The sequence below is a fragment of the Eumetopias jubatus genome, unplaced genomic scaffold, assembly GCF_037043125.1.
Source record: "Eumetopias jubatus isolate StellerSeaLion01/CBP00866 unplaced genomic scaffold, mEumJub1_p1.0 scaffold_14, whole genome shotgun sequence".
NCBI classification, from domain to species: Eukaryota; Metazoa; Chordata; class Mammalia; order Carnivora; family Otariidae; genus Eumetopias; species Eumetopias jubatus.
In genome coordinates, this window is record NW_028274820.1 from 74,532,063 (window position 1) to 74,543,168 (window position 11,106).

The following is an 11,106-nucleotide window of genomic DNA, read 5'->3' on the forward strand; positions in this document are numbered from 1 at the left end:
GTTACTCTAATTTTAAAAGTGTGAGATGTGAGGCCATGATCTGTTGGCAGCTATGTTTCTTGGTGAATAGAGAAAGCAGATATGCAAATGGGGCTCATACAAAGAGGAAAATAGAAACTGAGACCATAGATGATAGTCTATAACTTTGATTAATTTGTGTCTGGTGCCAGCTGATCAAACTATTTTCTTTTTTAAAATCCATGAATAGTGCTTCATTGTAAGAGACCAAATCCAAATCTTTTCCATGGCATATAAATATAAGAACCATCATTATTTGGCCTCGAGCTACTTCCCTAAGCTCATCTCCCACCACCTCTTATGCAAATCAATGTAGTTTATCAAACAGTCCATATTGGATTGGTCTAGTGGCCTTCTAACTGGACTCCTTGCTTCCATCCTGGCCTCTCTACCATCTATTCTCAACACAGAAGTCAGGGAGATCCTTTTCAATCCTAAACTATGTCACTCAGAGTAAAAGGGAAAGTTTGAACAATGACTTATAAGGCCCTACATGGTATGATTCCTGCTGGCCTGCTTTCCTCATTTTTTCCATTTTCATCCTTGTTCATTCCACTTCAGTGACACTTTTTATTTTTTTGTTATTCCTCGAACGGACTAGAAACCATTCTGCCTCAGAGACTTTGTACTTACTGTTATCTCTTCCTAAGAACCCCTCCACCACCACCACACACACACCATACATATATGGCTTGCTTCTTCCCTTCCTTCAGTATCTACTCTAACATTACCTTATCAGTTATATTTACTCCACCCAAATGCCCTATTAAAAATACCATCATTTTCTTCTCCCACATACAGCACATAGTACTTCCTTTCCTTTTCATGTGTTCTTTTTTCTCCGTAGCACTTCTCATCTGACATACTATTAGTTTGTTTATTCTGTTTCTCCCCCACTATCTCATAAGCTCCATGAAGTTTTTTTTACTGTATTATGGATACTGTATGCCCAGAGAAGTAAAAGAGTTCCTAGTCCATATTAGACATGCAATAAATATCTGCCAAATGATATTTACACCTCTAAACTCCTCAGCTTAACACATGTAATTCCCTCTGGATGAATGCTTTCTCACTGTCTATCGGACAAGTTGGAATTCATATTTCTTGATTCAAATTAACCATATTCTCTTTTTACAATAATAAATTTCCCATTTCAATACAGTTTATTATTCTTTTTGTGTGGTATGGTTCCTGCCTGTCTCTCAAACCTTATCTTGGGACACTCTCCTTGTTGCCCACCCTGTTCTAGCTTTAAAAAGCTTTCCATCAGAGTCTTGCACATCACAGGGTCTGTCCGTGTACTTTTTTCCCTTCTTGGAAGGTTCTCTCTTCCACCCAGTAAATTTCCTCCTGTATATTCCTATTCATATCTTAGCTCAAGCTTAATGTTCTCATGAAAATGTTCCCTATCCCTAAGGTCTAGGTCAGATTCCTTTGTTACATACTTCAATAGTATCCTTCCTGTGTCCTTCAAAGCTCCTTATCTCTCTAATTTTGCATTTTTACAACAGTTCAAATAATCATCCTCCATTAGGTTGTAAGCTACATGACAGCGAAGACTATGCTTGTTTTAGCTCATCACTATAACCCCAGACCTAGCACAATACCTGGCTTTTAGCAGGTCTGCAATAAATATGTAAAATGAATGAACAGACTTTTATTAATGACACTCTTCCATGCATGATCCTTTCCACTGCTAATTCACTGTACATGGTGTTCATCCTCTCCCATACTCCCACTGACCATACACTAATCACTCCTTCATACTATTTCTTATTAAAAATAGTGAATGTTGGGGCACCTGGGTAGCTCAGTCTGTTAAGCATCTGCCTTTGGCTCAGGTCATGATCCCAAGGTCCCGGGATCAAGTCCTGTATCAGGCTCCCTGCTCAGCGGGGGAGTCTGCTTCTCTTTCCTTCTCCTTCTGCCCCTCCCCTCACTCATGCACATGCATGCACTCTCCCTCCCCTCTCAAATAAATAAATACAATCTTTTAAAGATTTTTTGAAAATAGTGAATGTTAGTAATAATAGAACTGAATTTTGATCCATTATCAGTGGTAAATCAGGAGGCAAAAAATGACCTTTTTCAAAACTAGTATGCAAAATAAGTTTTAACACAAACAGAGAAAGCCAATGAAAAATAATTGCCCTGGTTGTACCCAATTAAGATTTTTCAAAAATATTTTTCTTCTAGAAAATAAATTTAAAGAAAAAAGATCAGTCCCAATACGCATCAGCTTTGCCATCTTCTAGAAATCTAGAAATTACACTATGTAACATATCTAGTCTTTTTTAGAACTTTATTACATATTCTTATATAAGTAATGAAAGAAATGCAAATGAAGGGATACATGCATAGCTAAGAATGTCTATCTGTAAGCTACTAACATAATTTCTTTCACAATACATTTACATTCTCATGCATCAAAAAACTTCATTGTTTCTCTTTCAAAAATAATTTCAAATCATCAGTTTGGACATACTATGTTTTGTTAACTGATAAATCAACTGGCTCTAAAGGGCATGGAAAAAAAGCAGAGGCATGCAATTTGTAGGTACAGTCTCCATTCAGTATTCCCTCTGTTGCTTGAAATATATGTACCAACATTTCTTTGGTTAGATGTAAATGTTTTATTTGTTTCTACTCCACTGAGAATTGAAATAAAACTGGTTTACCGCAAGTAGACATTTGAAGAATAAATGGGGAGGAATTTTCTTTCTTTCTTTTTTATTTTTTTGGAGGGGGCTTAAGTAACAGAAACTTATTGTCGTCTCACAATTCCTGACGTTAACAGTCCAAGGTCAGAGCACTGGCGGGACTATACTCCCTTTGAAGGCACTAGGAAAGGATGTGATCCAGGTTTCTCACAGCTTGTGGTAGTTCCTTGGCTTGTGGCAGTATAATTCCAATCTTTGCATGGTATTTTCTCTGTGTGCATGTCTGTCTAAATTTCCCTATTTTATAAGGATGTAGTCATGTTGGATTAGGGACCCATTCTATTTTAGTATTACTTCATCTTAATAAATACATCTGCAATGACCCTCTTTCCAAATAAAGTCGCACTCTGAAATACTGGGGGTTAGGACTTCAACAAATGAATTTGATGAGGACACAATGCAACCTGTAACACATACTATAAATATGCTTTTGTACTTTTTTTCACTTAACAATAAATCCTGCAAATGATTCCATTTTAGTTCACAGAAATATTCTTCATTTTTTTATCCACGGCTGCAAAGTGCTGCATTGTGTATGTATAACATAATTTATTCAACTCCTCTTCCTTACAGAGCATTTAAACCATTTCAAATATTTTGCCATTATAAGCCAGTGCCACAATGAAAACACTACTGTACATGTATTTTCATATTGCTAGAAGAGTATCTTCAGGGTAAATTCCTGTAAGTGGGATTTGTGGGTCAGAAAGTAAATGCATGTGTACTTTTGTTAGCTTTAGCAAATTCCCCTCCAAAAGGCTGTAAAAATTTTAACTTCTATCAGCAATGTATAACACTATTTACCCATAGTATATCCACCTTTTTCATTTCTGACAATTTGAAAGGAAAATAATATCCTAGTGTAGTTTTTTTTTTCCTGAGGTTGTATAGTTATGTGTGTATGTTTTCTTTTTACATTTGAAGGAAATGACTTTTTGTAGTTCATCTCTGTCCCTGTCTTCTCTCTCTCTTCCCTTATGGTTTGATGACTTTCTTTAGTGTTATGTTTAGATTTCTTTCTTATTTTCTTTTGTGTATTTACTCTAAGTTTTTGCTTTGTGATTACTGTGAAGTTCACATATGTCATCATATGTATATAACAGTCTAAGACAGCAACTTAAATTTGAACATGTTTCAAAACTACATTTTTACTAAAACTTGTTTCTGATGTCACATTTTACATCTTTTTATTTTATGTATCCCTTCATTAATTATTGTGGTTTTAGTTAATTTTACTACTTTTGTCTGTTAACCTTCTTAGTAGCTTTATAACAGATCAATCCACTACCTTTACTATATATTTACCTTTTTTTAAAAAAGATTTTATTTATTTATTTAACAGAGAGAGAGAGAGACAGCAAGAGCAGGAACACAAGCAGGGGGAGCGGGAGAGGGAGAAGCAGGCTTCCCGCGGAGCAGGGAGCCCAATGCGGGGCTCGATCCCAGGACCCTGGGATCATGACCTGAGCCAAAGGCAGACGCTTAACGACTGAGCCACCCAGGTGCCCCTATATTTACCTTTTCAAATGAGATTTTTTTACTTTCATATATTTTCATGTTATTAATTAGTGCCATTTCTTTTTATCTTAAAGAAGTCCCTTTAACATTTCTTGTAAGGCCTGTTTCTTAGTGGTAAACTGCTTTAGCTTTTGCTTATCTGGAAAACTATCTCTCCTTCCATTCTGAATGATAACCGTATCAAGTTAGAAGCTTATTCCTTTCAGCATTGGTTGGAAGCTTCTTCCTTTCAGCATTTTGAATATGTCCTGCCACTCTCTTCTGACCTGAAAAGTTTCTACTAATAAATCTGTTGATAGCCTTATGGAGGTTCTCTTATATGTAACAATCTGTTTTTCTTGCTGCTTTTAAGAGTCTCTCTTTATCATTAATTTTTGACATTTTAATTATACTGTGTCATAGTGTGGATCTCTTTGGGTTCATCTTATTTGGAACTCTCTGGGCTTCCTGAACGTGGATATTTGCTTCCTTCCCTAGGTTAGGGATGTTCTCGAGCATTATTTCTTCAAGTAAGTTTTTCTGACCTTTATCTTTTCTCCTTCTGGGATCCCTATAATGTGAATGCTATTCCACTGATACTGTCTCATTGGTCCTTTAAGTCATCTTCATTTTTAAAATTCTCTTTTCTTTTTGTTGTTCTGTCTGAGTGAGTTCCACTGCTTTGTCTTTCAGCTCATTGATCTGTTCTACTGCATCATCCAGTCTGCTGTTGAACCTCATTAATGTATTTTTCGGTTCAGTTATTATATTCTTCAGTTCTATGACTTATGTTTGCTACTTTCTTATATTTTCTATCTCTTTGTTAAAGTTCTCACCATGTTCATCCATTCTTCTCCCAAGTTCAAGGAGCATCTTTATGGCCATTACTTGAAATTCTTTATCAGGTAGATTACTTATTTTTGTACCATGAAGGTCTTTTTCTGGGGCTCTGTCTAGTTCTTCCATTTGGAACATATTCCTCTGTTTCCTCATTTTATTTGACTCTCTGTGTTTGTTTCTAGGTATTAGGCAAAGCAGCTACCTCTCTCAGTCTTAGAGTGGCCTTGTGTAGGTGATAAACTTTATTCAATCTTGCCTTAGCTCTCAGTCTTCTCTCTAACCTTCGTGATTGTCTAAGTTGTCTTATTCTTGATATGTCGAATGGGGGCACTGAGGGCTCCAAGATCTGATAGTGTCCCAAGGAGAGGAATCTCATTTAGCATCTAGTTTTAGGCTGGCAGTAGGAGAATACCATGACCACTTGTGCTTGCCAGCCCCAGCCAGGAAAAGACAGGGTGTCACAACTGCCTGCACTTGCCAACTTTAGGTAGGGAGCAGGAGAATGCCATGACCATTTGCACTTGCCTGACCCAGCCAGAAAGCTGGGAGTGCTGCAACCACCCACTCTCTGGCTTCAGCAAGGCAGCAGGATAATGCTACAACATTTTGCCCCACCTATCTTAGCAAGGTGGTGGGATGGTGCCACATATGGTCTTGCGCATCTGTGCTCACAGTCTATAGATTGTCTTTTCACTCTCTTTGGCAGAGAATAAGCTTTTAATTTTAATAAAGTCCAGCTTATCAATTCTTTTTTTCATGGATCATGTCTTTCTTGTTGTATCTAAAAAGTCATCACCATACCCATGGTCACCTATATTTTCTTCTATATTATCTTATAGCAGTTTTATAGTTTTACGTTTTACATTTAGGTCTGTGATCCATTTTGAGTTAATTTTTGGGAGGGGTATTAAGGTACCTCTCTAGATTCATCTTTTTGTATTTGGATATCTACTTGCTTCACCATCATTTATTGAAAAGACTACCTTTGCCCTATTGTATTGTTTTTGCTCCTTCATCAAAGATAAGTTGACTATATTTATGTGGGTCTATTTCTGGACTCTCTATTCTGTTCTACTGATCTATTTGTCTATTCCTTTACCAATACTACACTGTTTTGACTACTGTAGCTTTGTAGTAAGACTTGAAGTTGGATAGTGTCTAACTTCGAACTTAGTTTTTCTCCTTTAATATTGTATTGGCCATTCAGGGCGAAACAATCTCTCTTTATAAAGCTTACCATTATCTAGATAGTCAAATTAATCAAGGATAATGCAAATTAGTAAAGCTATAGGCCTATCACACTCATGAACACAGGTGCAAAATTTCTCAATAAATATCATCAAATTTAAGTAATGTACAAAAATATAATATGACCAATTTGATTTCAATTCAAAAAATGTAAAGCTGGTTTAATATTGGAAAATTTTTCTAAATGTGAGTCTCTGGATTAACAGATTAGAAAATAAAATCATATGATATCTCAAATTCCATCACCAATTCCACTATATATGAAACTTAATATATGGCAGAGGATAAAATAACCATCACAGATCGGTGGCAAAAGGATGCCTACTCACAAAATTCTACAGTGATAATTGTTTGTGTGTATGTCTGTATGTGTGTTGTACATACCTCACACGCACACATCAACATACAAAAATCAATTACAAATGGACCATCCACATAAGAATATCTTTATGCCTTTGGGGTAGGAAAGGAAGGGAAAAGTTTACTAAACATGATCCAAAAGCACAAACCATGGGTTAAGATGATAAATTCCACAAGAGTTTAAAATAAACATAGTAAAAAGAGGGGAAAGAGAAGTGATAAACTAATTGCTTATATCTTCATTACATACTAACAAAGGATTAATATTCATATGATATAAAGAACTAAAATCAATAAGAAACAAATAATTATGTAGAGAAATGGGGAAAAATATGAATAGGCATTTCACATTGAGAAAACACAGCGGTATATCAACAAGTGAAAAGATGCCCAACTTCATTACTGATAAGTAATAAATGAAAATCCAAACTATAATGAGGCACTACTCTATAACCATTCAACTGGCAACATGAAGAAGTTGGACGATACTAAAGGTGACAAAGATGTAAAGTAAAAACTGTCTCAGCCACTGCTGGTAAAAATGCAAACTGCTATATTCACTTTGGGAAAGTTTAGTAGCACCTGTAAAAACAAACATGCACATAACACATGATATGGTAATTTTACTCTTATACGTGCACCTGGAAGGACAGTATGAACAGCTGGACTGTAATTTTTCCTTCAGCATCAGGGATAGGGAGATTCTGACCCTCGCAACACTAATAAAAGGAATATATAAAAGTGTACAAAGTCCAAGGTAAATGACAGTCCCAATGATGCTGCTATGTACTGAGCCAAACATGTGTTCATCAAGATTGTTCACTGGATGACTGACATACAGCTACACAAAAGGATGGAAGCTAGTAATATATGCCTTAGGGGGTTACATGACTATCAAGGTATAAAAGCTGATGGGACTCTAAATCTGATGGTAATCATTACCTCAGATGGTCCACAAACATTCAGCCTCATCTTCTCTGACTACGTGTTCCCTTCATACAAAGTGTCAGTGGCATGAAAAGCAACTTCTAGAAGTCAAGTGACCCCTGCTATGCTGTTGTTATATATGCTTTATTGACTGCCCTTATCCTTTCTAAAAGCTACATAAACTTGATTCAGGGTGAAACCTATTGGGTTTCATAGTCTGTTTATCAGTTCAAATCCAAGATTATTGCTGCTCTTCAGGCAAAATGAGAGTTACAATATTCTACAGAGACTTTTATGTATACCAAGACACAGTTATAAGAATGTTTTTAGCATCATTATTTATAATATCAAAATAAAAATGGAAACAATAAAATGTCCATCAATAGAAGAAAGAATAAATAAATTGTATTATATGCACGTCTTGGATACTATACAGCAGGAGAAAAGCAGTTAAGAGCACTAGAGGGGAGGCTGTCCATGTGATTAGGCTTGCTAATTGGTGCTTATCAAAGTTAGGCTCTTATTCTCGCACAAACACTGGGAGATAGGGACACAATCTTTCTTGCCGATACATTTCAAAAGAGATGGCTCCCAGAGCCTTGAGAAAGACAGTCCTCTGTCGTAAAAGTGGCAAGGGGCCACTTATATGTGGCCCCTTTGCATATATACGAAGATTTATATCCCAAAGAGGCAGAGAAAGAATTTGCAACTGCAAGTTTTCTAAAGTAAATGCTCTAAGAAAAGTAAGGGGCCTATGGCCAGGTAGAAACCTATCTAACAGTTAGTCAAGCTGAAGGGAATGTTAATTCTGTCTTGGTTACTACTCTTTTTTTTTTTTTAAGTTTTTATTTAAATTCCAGTTAGCTAACATACAGTGTAATATTCATTCCAGGTGCACAATATAGTGATTCAACACTTCCATATAATACCCGGTGCTCATCACAAGTGTACTCCTTATTGCCTACCACCTATTTCACCCATTCCCCCAGCCACTTCCTCTCTGGTAACCATCAATACATGTTCTCCATAGTTAGAAGTCTGTTTCTTGGTTTACCTCTCTCTTTTTTCTCTTTGCTTATTTGTTTTGTTTCTTAAATTCCACATATGAATGAAATCATATGGTATTTGTCTTCTCTGACCAACTTATTTTGCTTAGCATTATACTCTCTAGCTCCAACCACGTCATTGCAAAAGGCAAGATTTCATTCTTCTTCATGGCTGAGTAATAGTCCGCTCTGTGTGTGTGTGTGTGTGTGTGTGTGTGTGTGTGTGTGTGTGTGTGTGTATACCACTTATTTATCCATTCATCAGTCAATGGACACTGGTCTGTTTTCATAATCTGGCTACTGCAGATAATGTTGCTTTAATGTCCCTTTGAATTAGTATTTTTTTGTATTCTGTGGGTAAATACCTAGTAGTGCAATTGCTGGATCACAGGATAGTTCTATTTTTAACTTTCTGAGGAACCTCCATACTGTTTTCCAGACTGGCTGCATCAGTTTGCATTCCCACCAACAGTGCAAGTGGGTTCCCCTTTCTCCATATTCTCACCAACAACTACTGTTTCTTGTGTTGTTGATTTTAGCCACTCTGATAGGTGTGAGGTGATATCTCATTATAGCCTTGATTTGTATTTCCCTGATGATCAGTTACAGTTAACATCTTTTCCTGCATCTGTTGGCTCTTGTACCCACAGTCTCTTCTCAACAAAACAATCTTACTGATCATGTTGCTCCTCTGCTCAAACCCTCCAACAGCATTCTCTTTTCCTGGAATATTTTTACTCTAGATTTCCAGTTGACTGACCTCCCAACTTTATTTTAAGACAATTATTCCCTCTTCCCTGACCTCACACTCCACACTCTCACATCCACAACTGCCTTTTCCTTGCTCTATTTTCTCCTTTACCTTTAGTGTTTTAGTACCTTCTAAAATATGATATAATTTATACAGTATGTTTATTGTTTACTGTTTGTCTCAGCTCACTGGAATATTAGCTGCATGAGGATGGTGGTCTTTGTTTTGTTTTCTAATCTATCTTGTGTACTGAGGACAGTGCCTAGCACATGCTATTCACTGAATAAATATTTGTTGGATGAATAATCCCTGATCCATGCCTCAGGAAAAAAAAAGGTAACAATTCCTTCAGAAGACAGCATCATTACATTAGCTGTTACCATTCAGGAGTTAAGTGTATTTTTATTTAAGAAATTAAATTCAAATAGTAGCAGTTGGGTATGTAAGTGGTACATGTCACTATATCAGGAGTTTATGTTTATAGTGTTCCAAGAATAAGACCAAAGTTACAGAAATGAAGAGATACTTGTCCTAGAATTTACAAATGATAGCCTAAACGTCGCTAGCTCCTACCCAATAACCATATGGTTAAATATTTCTGTGGTTTTACTTGTTTGTTTTGCTACATTCTGCTCATCCCACTTTCCCCAAAGGCCATGCTTAACCTGGCAAAATGAAATATGGTATTTATTTTCCAATTAACTCATATAAAACTACCTGATGTTTGAAAAATTAAAGAATTGGAGAAGAATTTTCCTGATTGGCTGTTTTATTAAAATGAATGCACTGGCAAATTACTTTACACTTAGCTAAGCTAGGCCTAAGCTAATACTACTATTTCCTGTACAATCATGAACAATTAAAATGAGAAACCAAAGATCGCTTTTATTTAAGGATCTAGATTTACATTCTAATTTAGCCATTTCAAATTTAGCTCAGATAAAAAAATAATGTGTAGGGGTTCGTGCTTCCTGAAAATATTGGGATGCTCAGATATAAATACATCTTAATTTGAAGTACAGACCTTTGCTATTTGGGGCCAGATCTCTAATTAGTTACATTCTACAGTTTTAAGATATGTATGTGTACTAATGCACACTCAGGGTTTCATCATTACCGTCACTCATTTCACAAGTGTCCTAAGTCACATTTTTAATGTGGGCCTCCAGAGATGAAAAAGCTAGTGCTTTTCCACAAGCTAATCCACTGTACATTGCAATCCTTTCCAAATTCATATCACAGTTTCTCATTTAAGTGACCTTCTTTTTGAAATGACAGAAGAGCAAAGGTTCTTTCCAGGTGATTATAGGCACATAATATTATTTTTGCAGAGCAAAATGATTTTAATTAGAAAGTCATAATGTTATTACATATGACCGTGATAGCTAATAGTATCCCTACATATAATGTGAACTTAAATATTTCTGCATATTCTGAACATGCAAATTGAGGTAAAAATCTAGGTGAAATATTGTTTTAGTTTATGTTGTGCCTGTCACAAATGCAAACATCAACCAAAAATTATAAACTCTTTTAAACAGCAACCACAATATCTGGTTCTTAAGATCTTGTGAGTAAATTTTTGCTAAGAGCTGAAAATTATATTGGAGTACTGTATTATCATGAAATTAAAAACTTGTAATTGCAAAATGATCAGGAGGCATTTAAGATCCCCAAAGACTGATGTTTATGGCATGTA

General features: G+C 36.0%; 1 pseudogene; it reads left to right on the forward strand.

Annotated features, from left to right (window-relative positions):
* The first annotated feature begins 7,152 nt into the window (after window positions 1-7,152).
* The window catches only part of LOC114210605 (ATP synthase F(0) complex subunit k, mitochondrial pseudogene), a 7,532-nt pseudogene continuing 3,578 nt past the window's right edge, over window positions 7,153-11,106 (forward strand).